At 39.4% G+C, this 18,833-nt stretch overlaps 1 long non-coding RNA gene and 1 pseudogene across 1 annotated transcript in view; both read left to right on the top strand.

Annotated features, from left to right (window-relative positions):
* The first annotated feature begins 1,047 nt into the window (after positions 1-1,047).
* The window catches only part of LOC118151453 (uncharacterized), a 44,549-nt gene continuing 26,763 nt past the window's right edge, over positions 1,048-18,833 (top strand). Inside the window, exons 1-2 of the long non-coding RNA XR_013532576.1 lie at positions 1,048-1,179; positions 2,016-2,100. This is a non-coding gene — a long non-coding RNA (uncharacterized LOC118151453). The remainder of the gene's footprint in view (positions 1,180-2,015; positions 2,101-18,833) is intronic.
* LOC100399157 (transcription elongation factor B (SIII), polypeptide 1 (15kDa, elongin C) pseudogene) lies at positions 17,584-18,094 on the top strand (annotated as a pseudogene).

Genomic DNA, 18,833 nt, shown 5'->3' with positions numbered 1-18,833 from the left:
CTGAGTAGCTGGGATTACAGGCACGCGCCACCATGCCTAGCTAATTTTTTGTATTTTTAGTAGAGACGGGGTTTCATCACGTTGACCAGGATGGTCTCGATCTCTTGACCTCGTGATCCACCTGCCTCAGCCTCCCAAAGTGCTGGGATTACAGGCTTGAGCCACTGTGCCCGGCCAGATTCTTATTCACTACTGTCCAAATACTGTTGGTCCTCTGTAACTTTCAGTACAGAGATTCAACTGTAAGGGACTTGAACATCTTCAGGTTTGGTAAATGGGCGTCCTGAAACTAATTCCCTGCAAATACTGAGGTAAAAACTGTAACATCCATTTTTTGCAGAAATTTTGTATTCGTCCTTTCTTTTTCAATCCCACGACCAGCTTAGTTTAGGCCTCTATTTTCTCTACATCTTTCCCTTCAGCTTACCCTTTAGGTTTCCTTCAAACTTGAAATCTAATTAAATCACTCCCCTGCTTATATACCACATATATTTATAAACTAAACTTGCATGGATATAACCACATATGTACACATCACATACTCCTAATATTTTAGTTACTTAGTGTTTTCACAGACTGATCTCAGTATTGCCTCCCATCATTCCTAACAGACACTTGACACTCTAGACACTTCTTCAGGTCACTGGAAAGGTATCTCATTGTAAATGGATATAGCCCATTTATCTTATGGGTCAATCTTTTGTAGGTTCATTTAAGTAAATGCTCAAGAACTGTTGAGTATCCTGACACAATTGTGCTGATAACTTATGAGACTTGTCAGACAACTCTCTGACCTCCCTTTTAGGACATGGAATTGAGTATTCTAAGTGCAGCATATCATTGTATCACAATATAGCATTTATTGCCATGCTACATTATGAGATCATTAAGCAAAGAGACTGTGTGCATTGTATTGACATTCATTCAATAAAAATGTAAGATTGTATTACCAGACATTCTGCTAGGGGTAGGGAGGGATCATAACACAGCAAAAACTAACACTTGCAAAGTTAAAGTCTAGTTCAGGAAACAGTTACACTATAAAATCACAACTTAGAAAAATAGTATGACGAGACATACAGTGCTGTGAGAATCCATAATAAAGAACCCTAGTCAGGAGAATCTCAAGGAAGTGATGTGATCAACATGATCTAAAGCTGAAGAATTAATATGAATTAGGTAAGCAAAAAAGGGAAATAAGAGTTGCTTTCTGGGTAAAAGAAACAACATGGGCAAAAATTCCAGGGTCAAAGAGATCATGTCAATGCACTTGCCAGTTTGCCAAGCACAGGCCATATTCACTTTCAGAAGTGTTCAGGTTTGGATAGTAAATTGCATGGCCACCCTATCTATAAGGGATTCTAAGAAGCATGATACTGCTGAAGCAAATAGCAGCTGAACAAGATGTGGCTACATAGGCCATTTAGGGCCCAAACGCTAAGTAAAGTATGTTTTTCAAGACAACAAGGAAACTACTGAAGGACTTGTAACTGCATGGTAGCTTGACGGGATTGGCAAATTGAAAGTTTTACTTTAGGCACAAATCCCAAAAAAAGGATTAGATGTGGGTTGAAGTAGCTACAGTATTCCTAATTTAGTCAGGAGTCTTTGGCAGATAAGAGGTTAGAAATGACATGATAGATTAGGGTAGTGTAATGGAACTGGAGAGAATTAGAATTGGGAAGGATGACAAAACTTGATGGGATTGGATTCAGGCAGGGTTAGGAGGAGGGATGTTGGACATTTGTAACTGAATGACATTCACTTATAAAGTAATGTATTTGGAGATGTATAGGTGGGGAGATCATTATGTTTGGTTGAAGACTTAAGAATTTCTGATGCCTTTGAATTGCCCAAGAGGTTTCTGGATAGAACATGGAGCTATGTGAGGTCTAGACTGAAAATTAAAACTGTTAAGTATGTAGGGAAAGATTAAAGTCTTGAGTATTCATGAAGTAGACTGAGAAGACAGCCTAAGTGTGTACAGTGAAGAATTCCAGTTTATATTTGACTAGGTTGAAGATGAACTGAACAAGGAGGAGTTACAGATACCAGAAGGGTGTTGTGCTATTGAAGATGAGTAAGTGCTTCATGGAAAGTGTGAGTGTTGAATAGTGTCCAGTTGCTATGTAAGAATTAGGTAGAAGGATTAACACATATTAATCATCTAAAAAACAAATACATTAATATCTTAAAAGTCTGATTTGGGAGAATTTGTTTTTCATTGTTTTTTTTCAAACAGGAACTGAACAGTACCACCATTTACAGTTGTGGTCACTTAACTGGTGTGATTTGAGACTGAGAACCTCCTATTCCACAAATCTGTACTTTATCCTCTACTAATGCTTGAAAAATCATTGATGGAAATCTATTTTAAAGCATATATTCCTGGGAAGAGTAATACGTTTAGAAGATACATAATTCTCAGCCATGCCAACATTTAGAATTACCTCAGGATTTGTACACTAAAAATGCTCAGTCCCCATCAAGAGATTCTATTCCATGGTTCTGAGGTAGGGCCTTGACAAAGGCATTTTTTAAAAGCTCCCCTAGGTGATTCTAATGTGCCATTATTGAAAAGTCATTGACAGTATCCTATTAACAGTATTGATTCATGTAACATTTTATTTAGATGAAATGTGGAGAGGACAGGACACTTATTATAAAACAGTGGTTCGTAATGGCCGTTGAGCAGGGTGGATTTCGCCCTAAAGAGAACATTTGCCAAACTCTGGAAACATTTTTGTGGTTGTCCCAGTGGGTGGTTTTTGTGGCGTTGCTGCTATTCATATGTGGTAGTTAGAGGCCAGGGATACAACTAAAAATCCTACTTTGTACTGCACATTCCCCGGTCCCCCAAAACAAAGAATGACCTGGCTCAAAATGACAAGAGTGCCCTTGTTGGAAAAAACTTGCTGTAAGCGATGGCAAGCTAGTTAGTATTTTCCAGTGAAATCTGACATGGATTGGAGTTGTGATTTGATAAGAGTGCTAATGAATGAGGATCTACTCTCTACCTAACAGCTTACCCTTTCTAATAATGAGTAGCAAAGGAGCCTTAAATAAAATATATTTTACAGAACAAAGAAATGTGACTAGCATAATAGACTGATTGCAATGTTATTTTTCTTGTTAAAAACAATTTATAGGCCGGGCACGGTGGCTCATGCCTGTAATCCCAGCACTTTGGGAGGCCGAGGCAGATGGATCACGAGGTCAAGAGATTGAGACCATCCTGGCCAACATGGTGAAACCCTGTCTCTACTAAAAATACAAAATATTAGCCAGGCGTGGTGGCACATGCCTGTAATCCCAGCTACTTGGGAGGCTGAGACAGGAGAATCACTTGAACCCAGGAGGCAGAGGTTGCGGTGAGCCGAGAATGTGCCATTGCACTCCAGCCTGGGCAACAAGAGCGAAACTCCGTCTCAAAAAACAAACAAAAAAACAATTTATAGGGTAACAAACTCTTATTGCTAGTAGGGGTGCAATTTGGTTACAACCACTTTGGAAAATTGATGGGCAGTATTCATTATAGTTGAATTTATGCCTACTCTGTTATTCAGCAGTTTCACTCCTGAGTGTATTCTTAAGAGATATTAATATATGTACCTACTAAAAGTTTTATGTAACAATGTTCCTAGCAGTTTGATTCATTATAGCCCCAAACTGGAATAAAGTATATTCATAAAATTGAGTATTATCTGGTAATAAAAAAAAATGCTATACACAGTAACATAGATAAATCTCACAGGCATTGCATTGGGTGAAATAAACACAAAAGAATTCATATTATATAATTCAATTTATATGAAATTCAGAAACAAGTGGAACTAAATGATGATGGAAGTCAGGATGGTATTGACCTTTCTGGTGTTGGTATTGACTTAGAAGGGGCACAGTAAGCCCTCTGAAGTGATGAAAATGTACACCTTGATCTGGATGGTTGTTACACTGGTATATGTGTATGAGAAAGTTCATCAAGCTGCACATTGAAATTTTGTGAACTTTATATATGTTATACCTCGTATATGTTATACTTTATTTATGTTATTCCTTATAATTAATTATTATTATTAATAAAAACAGCAAAGCCAATTATTAACTACTTGAAGTCTTCTGTCTCAAGCTTGGTTAAATACAGGATCAGCTACCTCATCTCAATAAATATAAATAACTCTAATGCATTATTTAGTAAAAAGAATATTGGATTTGGAATTGGACCATGTTTGTTTGTTTAAAACTAGTCAAGAGCAGTAGTGAGAATCTGGGAGAAAGAGTAGAATGAGTTCAATCTAGAACTTGCTGAACATCCAATTGAGATAACTCACTACCTTTGGACCATCTTCAGACATAGTTTTATATCACAGCTTTATCTATCATTAGCTGTATAACATTGAGTAGGTCACTTACTTGGGGACATTTTGTGACTATAGAAGAACAGAAGATCACTGAGCTGAGAGAAGTATAAAAAGCATTTTAAAAATTTTAGTCTTGATTCATGATCCCTCAACTGAGAAACATCCACATACATTCAGAAATAGGCCTCAGCAGCTATGAATGTATTAGGTGACCTAACACCTCTGGCTTTAGCTAAGTGAACAACAGAACCCTATCTGAATGAATCAGATTGTTCTGAGAATTTAGAATTAGGATTGAGAAAAGCATGTCAGACTGCTGATTACTTGAACTAGGAAAATATAAACTTAGGCCAAGGCTGCCTTGTTTGGTATCAAGCAGCATGTGGAGAATCTGACAGCTGTAATGCAGAACAAGAGTAATCTCAGATTACTTACTGTGTCACCCAGTGTTGTAAGTGCTGTAAGTCTATGAAGTTGGGTACAGGTTTAGTATTCCTTATCCAAAATGATTGAGACCAGAAGTATTTAGGATTTGGGATTTTGGAATATTTGCATATATATAATTAGATATATTGGGGATGGGTACTCAAATCTAAACATTGAAATTCTTTTATGTTTTATATACACCTTATACACATAGCCTGAAGGCAATTTTATACAATATTTTCATAATTTTGTGCATGAAACGTAATGTATCATATGAGGTCAGTTGTGGAAATCTGTAGTGTCATGTGGGTGCTCAAAAAGTTTCATGAAGCAGGAAGATTGCTTGAATCCCAGAGTTCAAGACCTGCCGGAGCAACTTAGTAAAACCCAAGCTGTATTTAAAAAATAATAAGTTTCAGATTTTGGAGCATTTCAGATTTTTTAATTAGGGGTGATCAACCTGTACTATTATCCTTGCCTTACAGATAAGGAAACTAAGAAGCTTGCTTAAATTAAATGCTAAAGATAAGTAAAATCCAGGCAGTTTGACCCCAGAGTCTGCCTTCATGAAGCAGTACTGACATATCAGACATAGATACAGTAGCCGCCTCGGTTCCTGATTTTAGTGGCTTGCAAAGATAGGTCTGCTCCCTATCTTTGAATTATTTATGATAATTTATCCTTATAATAAATTTTTGTGTCTTTGCTTAATCTGGCTTGAGTGGATTTCAGCCATTTGCAACTGAAAGAGCCCGGCCTCAGTTTGCCCATGAGTGGGGTTGCAAATAACAAACCTCAGAGAAACTAAAACGGACTGATGGAAGGTGAGATAGGGTATGCCTTAAATGTGGACTTTCCACCATAAGATGGAAACTTAGTTTGTGTTATGCAGCAGTGAATCTTTTATCCAGACTTTCTCCATAGTGTTTTAGAACTCAGATTATATAGTCATTGAGTAGTGTATTAGAGAATTTGGTAGCCAAATATTTTTAAATGTCAAGTATATTTGTTACTGTATGTAAGTTTTGAAAAGTACATTGGAAAAGAAAGACAAGTTTTCCAGAAGAAAGCAGATTGAAGCAAACTGCAGATTTGACAATACTAGAAGACATTTCTGCCTATGGCCTATGGTCTGAGAATGTAAGACCAGATCAGATTATTTGAGAATCATGTTTAATTGCAGCATTTTTTTGGCCACATTTTTTCTAATAACCAGAGTTTTTACACCAAATACCAGAAAGTGAAATCTTAGTATTAGGAATAAGACTCTCAAGGAGGTGCAAGTGATAGTAAGGAACTCTTAATTTCTCTGCTCCCCCCAACAAAATATATTCTACTGCCTATCCCTTTTCATGCCTCAGAAATATGATGATGCTTCACACCATCTATCAATAGCAACTAGGATTGGAATGCACTATGTGTATAGGGATATGAATAAAGGGCAAGCTGGCATGCCTACTTATTCTCTTGTTTGCTTGTGAGGCCAAAACAGAGAAGAATGTCGATGGACAGAGTCCCAGCTGTTGCTAAGAAACAGAGGTTCAGAAGAATTGACAACTTAAGGAGAAAGCTGACCCACTAAGGTCTTCAGCATTAACTAAACACAAAAGGAATCTCCCTAAAAGAAAATTGGCAGGCAATCCTTCACAGTAGAGCAGTTGTATGCCGTAAAACCCCAAAGTCTGCAGTAGACCCAGACCACAGACTATCTCAACCCGTCAGGCACCTCCCATTTTTCAATTCAAAGGAATCTGCACCTGCAAGAAGTGAGTACCCTTGCCCCAAATGAGGAATCTCAGTGTCTCTCACGAGGAAGTGTACCCGAAGGACACTATAAAAGGGAATCCAAATTGGGTGTAGCCAGATTTTCTCATAACTTGTTAGGAAGTGGGTCAATTAACATATGTCACGTAAGATCACAGGGGCCTATTATGTACTGTCCTTCTCCTGCTGGATACCTATGTGCTCTAGTTGAGCTAGTTAAATTTAAATATTTCTTGAACGTTCTCTCCCTGTCCTCAGGCTAAGTACTAGGAAAACAGTGTAAGGTCAGCATTTTTCTCACTTGGAATTGACCTTCTAGTTTGAAAGTGGAGGAGGAGAAAGACAGATGAATAAGTAAGTAACAGGATTACAAATGGAAGCTGGGTCCAGGGGTACATGCCTGTAGTCCTAGCTACTTGAGAGGCTGAGTTGGGGAGGATTGCTTGAGCCCATGAGCATTCAAGCTTTAGTGGAGACCCACCTAGGCATCATAGTAAGTCCTTCTATCTTAAGAAAAAAAAAAGGATATTGGGATGGTTTCTGTAAAGGAAAGATAGGGTACTGTCAGAAAGAGTAAAGAGACATTTAAATGGCAAGAGCAGTTGGGATGGTCAGAGACAGCTTCTTTGAGCTGTATCTGGAAGGATGAGATGGAGCTGATTGTAGGAAAAACCGTGGGAAGAGTAAGAAGGAAAGCAAATGCAAAGACCTTAAGGATGGAAAGGACTCGAGGAGGCAGATACTGCTGGAGAAAAGTGAGTAAGAAGTAGAGTTGATAATAGAGTGAGCACTAATCTAACAATTACTTTTTAAATTTTAATTCATTTTTATTAATTTTGTATTAACATTAATTTGAGGAATTAAAAAATGCTCATTTGGCTAGAAACTTCTCTCTTCATTTTTTAAGTTCTCCATACATCTTAATTTTTTAACTATCTCAAATTAGAAGTAGTTAGAGACTTGGTCTAACAGTTATAGAGCAATTTTATGGTTTCTTAACATTTATATTATGAATCATGTTTCCGTTTTTTGCTCTGACTAGTTAATATCATTTTAATTAGAGGAATGTAAGTAAAACTGTGTAAAACTATTGTTTCATATACTGTCATTTACAAAACTTCCAGAGGAGATAGTATATGAGCTTACATAACTCATCAAAAATAATTAACCAAGACAAATAGACATATTTGGTAGGCAGGGAAAAGAAATACAATTAACTCTCCATGTTGTTTTCCTGTGGGTTTTCACAACTAAATCAACGTATAGTTTTACATGACAATACATTAATAAAATAAGCTAATTAGACATTTTGAAAAGGGTTCAAACTTAAAAAAAAAAACCTATCTGTATAGCCCTTTAAGAACAGTCCAATAGAACTGCTGCAAGGAAGAGAATGGTAGTTGACTTCTGCCTGTTTTTCATACTTTGATTTCTGCTCTGTCCCTTCACCGCCTGCCACTCTCATATAGAAACCAGAGAGGAATCTATAAAAATGTAAAACAAATAATATTCCTTCAGACTTTTTCAGAAAAATTCAACCTCCTTCCCATTGAGTCTTATAAGAGCATGCATGATCTCACTTCAGTCTAACTCTCCAAAACCTCATTTCCTATCATTCTCCCTGCTACTCATTAGGTTCCAGCCAATTGGCTTGCTTTCTGTCCTCAAGCCTGCCAAATTCTTCTCCACTTGCAGGCTTTTGCTCTGGTCATTTCTGTTCCTGGAATGCTTCCTTGGCTTTTCACACATAGAGCCATTTGTCATCCTTTAGATCTGAGGCCAGATGTCACTTCCTTAAAGAGGCTTCCAAAACATTTTCCTAAGAGGGCTTCTTCTGTTACTTTTTCTAATTACCCTGTATATTTCCTTTGTAGGAATTATCATGATTTGCAATTACTTTATTTTACCTGTTTGTCTTGTCTGTTGTCTTCTCGTTACTAATAGGTAAGTTCCCTGATAAACTAATCTGATGAAACATTATAAGGATGTATTAAAAGTAAATTTTGTAGGATTTTTAAGAAGAAGCAATTACAAATTACCAGTGAAGCATAACAATTATACAGAAAGGAAACAAAATCATCATAGCCTGTTACCATCTATTGTCAACATGAAGTAAATATTGTTACTGATTTTAATAAACATGGTGATATGCAGTAGTTGTATTGGAGTGGTAGGGGTGGAGGTAGCATGTGAGTGCTAAATGACCATAGTGGAAGTTGGCGTTGTTAATCCAACCTACATTGTCTTTCTCCCATAGGATAGTGGCCACATGGTCCAGCTTTAGAGTTCACCCTGATTAACTTAAATTGATTCATGTAATCCCATCCTGTTTGCCACTCTACTACATTTATGGACGGGCAGGTCAAAGCCAATAAATTCATGGCTTTTCCTAGTCCATAGGATATAGTTAAGGAATGGGCATATAACCCAATTTGGAATAAAGAGTTATGAGAGATTTGTGTAGAAATTCAGAGAGGGATTTTTATTATTTTTTTTTTTTTTATGAGCCTCTTCTTTCCCTCTGGGTATTGGGTGTGTTGTTGTGAAACCAGGAACTGTTACATCTGTTTTGCTCACAAGAGATGCAATCAATCTAGAGATGAAGACATCACACAGAAGGGAAGAGAACTGAGGGAACTACAGAGAAACGGAGTTAGAGCTGCTGGATGAAGCTGACTCTGAGGCTTCTCATAAACTCTGTGCTTCCAGTTGTGAAAATAAATGCAGTTCTCTCTCATTTCTTCTTTTTTTTTTTTTTTTTGTAAATTTTTGAAATGTTTATTTATTTAGAAACAGGAGTCTTCCTGTATTACCCAGGCTGTTTTTTGAACACCTGAGCTCCACTGATCCTTCCCTCCTGAGTAGCTGGGACTACAGGCACATGCCACTGTGCTGAACTACAATGCTCATTTCTTAAACTAGGTGGGATTGTTGTTACTAGAAGTTGAGGCATCCTAACTGATAAAATCCTACTAAAAAGAAGTTAAAGGCCGGGAGGTGGCTCAAGCCTGTAATCCAGCACTTTGGAAGGCCGAGGCGGGTGGATCACGAGGTCAACAGATCGAGACCATCCTGGTCAACATGGTGAAACCCCGTCTCTACTAAAAATGCAAAAAAATTAGCTGGGCACGGTGGCGCGTGCCTGTAATCCCAGCTACTCAGGAGGCTGAGGCAGGAGAATTGCCTGAACCCAGGAGGTGGAGGTTGCAGTGAGCCGAGATCGCGCCATTGCACTCCAGCCTGGGTAACGAGCGAAACTCCGTCTCAAAAAAAAAGAAGTTAAGAGATAATGTCTGAAATATATAAATGAAGAAGTAGCTAGTAATACATATTATTTAGAAAAATAGAATTTGCTACCAGAATAAACAGCTTTCGGGAGCTAAAAAAAAGTCTCTGGAAAATAGAAAGCAGAGATGGGGAGAAGAGAGATGAGGCACAGGCTATTTTTTTTAAATTGTGAGCTTTTCAACACTTTGATTTGTTAATTGCATATTTTAATTATTAGCTTTTTTAACCTGATGATGCTTAGACTTTTAAATTGAGCCCATTTTTAAAATTGTATCTTAAATTGCTATTTTAATATAAGCAATTAAAAAAATATTTGGTGTTCCAGATATAGAAAATGGTTAATAGAGGAGTAGCTGGAGTAGACCTAGAAGGAAAGTCAGGATCTTAAAGGATAAGAAGTTTGAAGGTTTTGGGGTTTTTTTTTTTTAAGTGCCTAATGGCTAATATTTTTAATGTATGTACTACGCTTAAAAGAAAGTATTGCAGGCTGGGCGCGGTGGCTCACGCCTGTAATCCTAGCACTTTGGGAGGCCGAGGCGGGTGGGTCACGAGGTCAAGAGATCAAGACCATCCTGGTCAACATGGTGAAACCCCGTCTCTACTAAAAATACAAAAAATTAGCTGGGCACAGTGGCGCGTGCCTGTAATTCCAGCTACTCAGGAGGCTGAGGAAGGAGAATTGTCTGAACCCAGGAGGCGGAGGTTGCGGTGAGCCGAGATCGCGCCATTGCACTCCAGCCTGGGTAACAAGAGCGAAACTCCGTCTCAAAAAAGAAAAAAAAGAAAGTATTGCAAAAGTATTGAAAAATAACAAAAACACTGAATGCTTATCTGTTAAGATAGATTTCCTAAAACAAATTGAACATTTTATACATAATATGATTTATCAAAGCCCATTTTGGAAAGATACCAGTTTTTCTTTTTCTTAGGTTGATATTGGCAATACGTTTTCCCAAAGTAATATTATAGTCCTGTATTCCACTTGTAAAATAACAACTGGTTCTATGTATAGCAAATTTACTAATTTACAAATTTCCCAGTAGATTTTCACAGTGTTTTCATATTCACTGCGTAAAATTCCAGATAGATGTTTGATACTTAACCTCTCTTATTTCTCTTACTACAAATCCTCTTTGCATCTTATCTCACCCAAAATTCAGATGGCATCTAACATGTATTTTAGTGGAATGTTTCGATATCTTTACAACCACTTAATTTTTATACGGGATATATAGTTGGAGACACATTGAGTAATTTGTTTTACTACATAAAAATGTTCATGGGAGAGGAAGGTTGTGAAATCCAGCGTGGTGTCCATTCACCATGTAGTTGGGAATTTGCTGCCAAAAAGAAAGGGCACATTTTGTAATTGACACAAATTTTCTGTGTGTATTAGTGGTAACTAAGGTTAGAGAGAGCAGTAAAAACAGCAGTAGATCATGCAGTATATAATAAATTTTAGCTAAGGTTTTTGAAGTGCCCACTGAGTGTTAGGCAGTGAGATCACAGCGATGATGAATTCACTGGGCCCATGATGGAGTAGGGTGACCACAGGCCAGTTTGCAGAGTTCTACCCCAGTTTGCATCTGCTTTCCCATTGTTTAATCTCATTAGTGTCCCCTTTCTTGCATGTGTCACAGTTTGGACAATAAGTTATCCAATCACCCTAAATAAGGAAAAATTCATCCCAGACTGATTGGAAAAGACATGGATACATAAAAAAGCATGATCTCTGGTTTGGCATGAAAAGAAAGTTGGCAGTGGAAAATGGCACAAGGTAGAAATAAGACTGAAAAGATGTGAGGCTCCAAGATGGTATAGGGCCTCAAGCACTAAGAGCTTTAAGTTTTGTCTGGAAGGGAATGGGGACTAATAGTGGTTAAGGCAGGCATATGATAAAATTTTATCTGTTTAGAGTTGAAAAGAGCAAAAATTTTACTATGCTGCCCTCTATCCCCTCCTACAAATCCCCTGGCACTCCCTCACACACAAAGCTGGAAGAAAGAGAGGAGAATCATATTCTTTCTGAGTGTAAATGCATTCATAACTGAGCTTTACTTAACCCGTGGAATGAATGACAGACCCTCTCTATTCTATCTGTAAAAGTGCTGTCTTCGGCATGACGAATCTACATGTTTACAGGTGGTCAGCCACTCTAACATAACATGCATTTATTTTCCTATAAGTTGAATTGTATGTTTTAAGAGATTATTGTGTGTGTTTTTAAGCCTGTTAATGCTAGTTGCACATTATTGCAATTATGTAATTGAAAAAAATTATGGAAATTGATCAATTTGGAATTGAGAATTTCTGTGAGAATTTTGTTTCATGCTTTTGAAAAACTGAAAAATAAGTGTCTTAGTTCAGGTTGCTATAACAAATTACTATAGACTGGATGGCTTATAAATGACAGAAATTTGTTTCACACAATTCTGGAGCTGGAAGTCTAAAATGGGATTAGCATGTTCGGGTTCTGGTGAGTGCCCTTTTCTGGGCTGCAGACTGCCTACTTGTGGGATTTTCACATGGCAGAGAGCAGAAAGAAGCAAGCCCTCTTGAGTTTTTAGAATCCCTCATGGGATTCGTATCCCTCAAGACCACACCTAATCCTAATTACCTACCAAAGGCCCTACTTTCTAATATTATTACATTACAGGTAGTGTTGAGTTTTGGGAGGACACACACATTCAGTCCATAGCAACAGGTTGCTCAAAATATTTGGATAATTGAAATGTGGATGCAACAACTCTAAAAAACAAATAAATAAAATTAAAGGGGTGGGTAGCATAAATATCAAGAAGGTGTGTGCTCATTTTGCTATACCACATACTGTGTGCCTGTGGCCATATTGCTATGCTCTACTAAAGTTACAGGTCGAGTCTGGCAGCTACAATCAGGGATACTACTTGGTTGGTTTAGCAGTAGCCTATGGTCCTTGTCTAGGATTTATCTAGTTCTTGTGGGGAGCAGACAGGTGAATTAAATGGAGATATGATAGGGACCAAAACCGAGGCATATTGAAAGTGGGCACGGAGGTTTGCGCCTGTAATCCCAGCACTTTGGGAAGCCAAGGTGGGTGGATCACAAGGTCAGGAGTTCCAGACAGTCCTTGCCAATATGGTGAAACTACGTCTTTACTAAAAATACAAAAAATTAGCTGGACATGGCGGCACATGCCTGTAGTTCCCATCTACATGGGAGGCTGAGGCAGGAGAATTGCTTCAACTCGGCAGGCAGAGGTTGCAGTGAGCAGAGATTGTGCCACTGCACTCTACTCTGGGCAACACAAGACTCTGTCTCAAAAAAAAAAAGAATTGGCACTAATCTCCTCCATCCCCACCTAAAATGTGAGATACTGCTTTTGGTTTACTCTTGTCTGAAGTGGATTGGGGATCAGTTTCCAAGACTCTACTTTGCCTTCCTCACTACAGTAATAGCTCTTACTTCAGGATCTAGAACTCAGTGCAGGGATTACTCTAACTGCCAAGCATGTCTATATCAAATATAACAATCAGGGACTGGTGACCGTCAACTGTCCCTATGGACCCAGGGAACACATCATGAGCCAGGATTTGGCCAAGACTAAAGTTTATTGGTTTGGTGCGAAAGTAATTGCGGTTTTTGCCATTAAAAGTAATGACAAAATCCGCAATTACTTTTGCACAAACCTAATACCTGGCTCCTCTATGCTGCTGCTCTAATAAGAAGGCCAAGATGATACTGTTGGTCTGCAGGTATCAGTGTTAACTCAGATCCTATGTCTGTCTTCCCCGAAGTGTCTAAATGTTTCCCACTTTCCAATGTGCAGTTACCTAAGAAAAGGCCTAGATTCCTTTAGGGAAGGATGGGAAAAATCATTACAGTATATGATTATGGAGTCCTTCCCTCCAGGGACACGGTCATCTGTCAATAGGTTCACAGTCTGAAAATTGGCTCAGAACTGGCAATTGGGTGAGGAATCATGATGCTTTTTATTGTGATAGCCACTCTTACTCTCCCCATCCACTCTTTCTTTTTTTGATTATGTATATGAGGCCATACTCTTGTTGCCTGCCCATCTATTTTGTACCTAGGGACACTGAACTCTTAGCCAACTCCCCAGCTCGTTTTGGGTTGAACCTCCTTAACTATCACTCTGATTTTGCCAGTCATGACAATTTTGATTCTCCCTGACTTCTGGCAATAAACCCTGCCCCCCTGGCATTTAATGTGCTTCTGGAACCCATCATTCCCATTCCTTTTGATAACCAAGGTCTGTGATAGTATCTTCTATTGTTAGCTCTGATCATTAAAAGTGAACTGTCACTGAACTTTTTAGTGAGGCTGGTGCCTCTCTTACCAGTTCATTCCCAATGGCTTTGGTGAATGGCGTGTCCTCCGGGTCCTCCAATGGAACATAATGCTTGTGTAGGCTTCTGGCCTCATATACTATATCTACTTCAGCCTATCCTTTTCCCTGATCCCTTTTAATTCTGTTCTTCACTTTCTGCCTTCAGAAGTTCAGGTATTTTGACTTCATTCATCATGAGCAATTGCTTCTAGTAACCATCCTAATAGGAAGTTTGCACCATCCCTTGGCACCTCGATAGGGTATTAAATCTCATGTCTTGAAAATGTCTCCAAGTTAATAAGCTCACTTTTTTCCAGTCTTATGTTTCAGTCTTCTTGATCAAGCACCCTCAACATCTAGTCCCACATACTCCTCTGTTTCCTACCAATATATTCTGACTAACTCATGCAGTTTCTTGGAGGGTATAGATTAGGCCTAGCACATTCCCATCTAGGCTGTGACTTAATCCTAGTTACTGGTCTGGCAGCTGTGAGATGAGATAGGTTTCCAAGAGGGCCCTCTGTTGTTGCCTTATTCAGGAACTCTCTACTCTGGGGGAGTACTAGCTTTTAGTAAGAAAGGTAGACAACCTCTGCAGACTTTGAGTGTTCAGAGGATATTTAGCAGTCAAAATCTTTGGGGTTATCCCCGCAGCTGTCCTCGTCCTGTAGGCCAGAGTCCCAAGTTTTCCAACTAGCAACCAAACCTTGGCTTCAATTGTATTTTAATCTTTTTGACTATTAAATCCAGAGTTTGGCGTTCCAGCTTTTTTCTGTTTTCCCAGTGCAAAAGATAAGGGCCTCTTTGTATGCTACTAAAGAAGCTATCTGGCCTACACAATAAGTTTTCACTTGTTTGTTAACAGCTCTCAGATTTTCATTAACCTTTTGTAGGACTTAATGTAATTTTATAATAGCTGGCCAATTCCATTGTCCTTGTAGATATTATTACTTACACACACACACACACACACACACACACACTGAATTTTTGCCCCAAGGGCATTGCTCTGCATCAGAACATTCTCCCAAGTCAATCCTGTAAGTTTTAATGACTAAGCCAACACGTTCTTCCAGCGACTGGCTATAGTCCAAAAATCACATGTCTCATTGACAGTGGGACAGGTCTGATCTAACCTCAAGCCCCATCTATCTTTTTGAGTTTGTAATATAATATGAAATAATTTGGTCTTTGTTTCCAGTTCCTGTCATAGACCTAACACCCTTGAAGTTTCCTTGTTATTCAAAGTAACCCTTTCTTGATCACATCTGAGTTTATGCTAATGAGATAATTTAGGATGGGGCCCCTAAAATAGCCTTAGGATCACCAGAAAAACCAGGTGATTACAGGATTAGAGGATTGGAACTTTTAACTACACCCACCAATCTCCAGGAAAGGGAGTGGGGCTGGATGGATGTTAAGCTCTACAGGAACTCTTGGACAACATGATTTGAGGAACTGGGTTACTAAAGATACAGAGATGTTGGAAGGCTAGCACAACCAGAGAGGGAATGGCAGCTCTGTGCCGGCTTTTCTCCCCATACCTCATCATGTCCATACCTCGTCCTGTCTATCTCTTCATCTGGCTGTTCATCTGTATCCTTTATAATGTCCTTCAAAATAAACCAGCAAATATAAGAAATAGACATTGTTTCCCTGAGTTCTGTGAGCCAACCTAGCAAATTAATTAAGTGCTAGGAGGAGGTTGTGGAAACCCAGGTTTGTAGCAGGTCAGAGTGTAGGTGACAAGCTAATACTTAATCTGAAGTGAAGGCAATCTTGTAGGACTAAACCCTCAAACTGTGGGATCTGACATTATCTCCAGGTAAATTGCCAGGTGGATTACACTATAGATAGTGTCAGAACTGAATTCAATTAAATAATACCCAGTTGGTGTCCAGGAGAATTGCTTGGTTTTGGGAACAGCCCCCCACACATCTGTTCACAGAAGTGTTCTGTGTTGAGTGTGAGAGTGCAGTGGTGGGGAACAGTATGTTTCTTTCTTTTTTTTTTACAGCATTGCTGTAAGAAAATACTATAAACTGCCTGACTAATAAATAACAGAAATTTATTTCTCACAGTTCCGGAAGGTGGGAAGTTCAAGATCAACGAGCTGGGAAATTTAGTGTCTGGTGAGGGCCCACTTCGTAATAGATGGTGTCTGTCATCTTATGTGCCCTCACATAGTTTTCTCTCTCTCTTTTTTTTTTTTTTTTTTTGGTCGGAGTTTTGCTCTTGTTGCCCAGGCTAGAGTGCAATGGTGTGATCTCAGCTCATCACAACCTCTGCCTCCTGGGTTCAAGTGATTCTCCTGACTCAGCCTCCTGAGTAGCTGGGATTACAGGCATGCACCACCACATTCAGCTAATTTTGTATTTTTTTTTTTAATTTTTTATTGGATTTTAGGTTTTGGGGTACATGAGCAGAGCATGCAAGACAGTTGCGTAGGTACGCACATGGCAGTGTGCTTTGCTTTGCTTCTCCCCTTCACCCACATTTGGCATTTCTCCCCAGGCTATCCCTCCCCACCTCCCTCTCCCACTAGCCCTCCCCTAATTTTGTATTTTTAATAGAGATGGGGTTTCTCCATGTTGGTCAGGTGGTCTTGAACTCTTGACCTCAGGTGATCCACCCACCTTAGCCTCCCAAAGTACTGGGATTACAGATGTGAGACACCGCACCTGGCAACCCTCACATAGTTTAAGAGACAAACTAGATCTCTGAGGCACTAATCTCAACCATGAGGGCTAATCACTTCCTAAAGGCCCCACCCACCTCCTAATACTGTCACCTTGGAGGTTAGTATTTGAACATATGAATATTGGAGGGACATAAACATTCAGACCACTACTCCTTATACCAAATGGGTCACTTTGGATGTTCCAGGAAGCAGAATATAACATTAATTTAGAAGTACAGAAGTCCATTGGAAAAATGACAAAGGGGAAGAAAGCAGAATTGGGAAAGAAAAGGCACAGACTGTGGTGTAGATCTAACCAAATCAGGCTGGGTTGTGTGGCTTATGCTTGTAATTCCAGCACTTTGGGAGGTTGAGACAGGTGGATCACTTGAGGTCAGGAGTTCAAGACCAGCCTTGCCAACATGGCGAAACCTCATTTCTACTAAAATATACAGAAATTAGCCAGGTATGGTAGTGCACGCCTGTAATCCCAGCTACATGGGAGGCTAAGGCATGAGAATTGCTTGAGCCTGGGAGTCAGAGTTTGAAGTGAGCCAAGATTGTGCCACTGCACTCCAGTCTGGGCAACAAAGCAAGACTCTTGTCTAAATAAATAAATAAATAGAGTAGCGACACACTTTGAGTCCTCGCTTCACCAGGTACATATCTCCTGAGCGTAGTAGAAGGTGATCTGACCCAGCGGAAGTAATTCTTCCTATTGCCCCGGAACCCAAGGCAGCTGGCTGCTGGGGGTGGGGGGGGCGGCCCTGGAATAGGGGCTCTGGCGGTACGTGGGGACCCAGCTGCGGTGGCTGCGGGGCTGACGGGAAACTGCTGAAGTTCTTGGGTAAGCAAAGTAGAATTTTTCATAACAACAAAATGGATGGAGAGGAGAAAACCAATGGTGGCTGTGAAGGCCCTGATGCCATGTATGTCAAATTGATATCATCTGATGGCCATGAATTTATTGTAAAAAGAGAACATGCGTTAACATCAGGCACAATAAAAGCCATGTTGACTGGCCCAGGTCAATTTGCTGAGAACGAAACCAATGAGGTCAGTTTTAGAGAGATACCTTCACATGTGCTATCAAAAGTATGCATGTATTTTACGTACAACGTTCGCCACACTAACAGCTCCACTGAGATTCCTGAATTCCCAATTGCACCTGAAATTGCACAACAACTGCTGATGGCTGCGAACTTCCTAGATTGTTAAATAAAATAAATTATAATAAACTGTTAACTCTTTTCAGTATTTAAATAAATAAATAAAGATATATAAAATAAAATCTCAGCTAACCCATTGTGGGTATCTAGAGAAAATATTGCTTGTTAGGGAAATTCAACATTGGCCAGAAATGACTAGACCCTCATACCATTGCCATGTTCAGTCATTGGCTGCGGGCTGTCAGGGAAGAGGTTGCCTCAGCTGGTATGCTATAGTAGATCTTGACAGTGCTACAGATGGAGGCAGTTAACTTACTGGTATTCAATGCACCCTAATGGCAAGTTCTATCTAAAAGGAAGACATTAGCAATGTACCATTATTGCTGCCCACTGACCTAACCTGAGAAGGTTCAGGAGGTGCCTGCAACTAGTAGCCTAAGCATTTGATGGGGAAGGAGAATAAGGCCAAAACAAGGCAGGCTGGTTGAAAACTGATGACGAGCAGAGTCAGATATCTCCAGCTGTCACTAGGCAAAGTCCAGTAGAAAACTTTTTATTAGTACACTGTCACACCTATTCATTTACATATTGCCTATAGCTTCTTTTTATTTTTTCATTTACATATTATCTATGCCTCCTTTATTTATTTTTATTTTTATTGTTTTTCTTTCTGAGATAGGGTCTTGTTCTGTTACCCATGCTGGAGTGCAGTGGTGCCATCACTGCTCTCTGCACTCTCAACCTTCTGGGCTCAAGTGATCCTCCCACCTCAGCTTCCCGAGTAGCTGGGACCACAGGCGCACACCACCACGCCC

This window comes from Callithrix jacchus, chromosome 2 (assembly GCF_049354715.1).
Source record: "Callithrix jacchus isolate 240 chromosome 2, calJac240_pri, whole genome shotgun sequence".
NCBI lineage: Eukaryota > Metazoa > Chordata > Mammalia > Primates > Cebidae > Callithrix > Callithrix jacchus.
The sequence above is the reverse complement of the archived record's forward strand: the minus strand, read 5'-3'. Positions and strand labels throughout refer to the sequence as shown.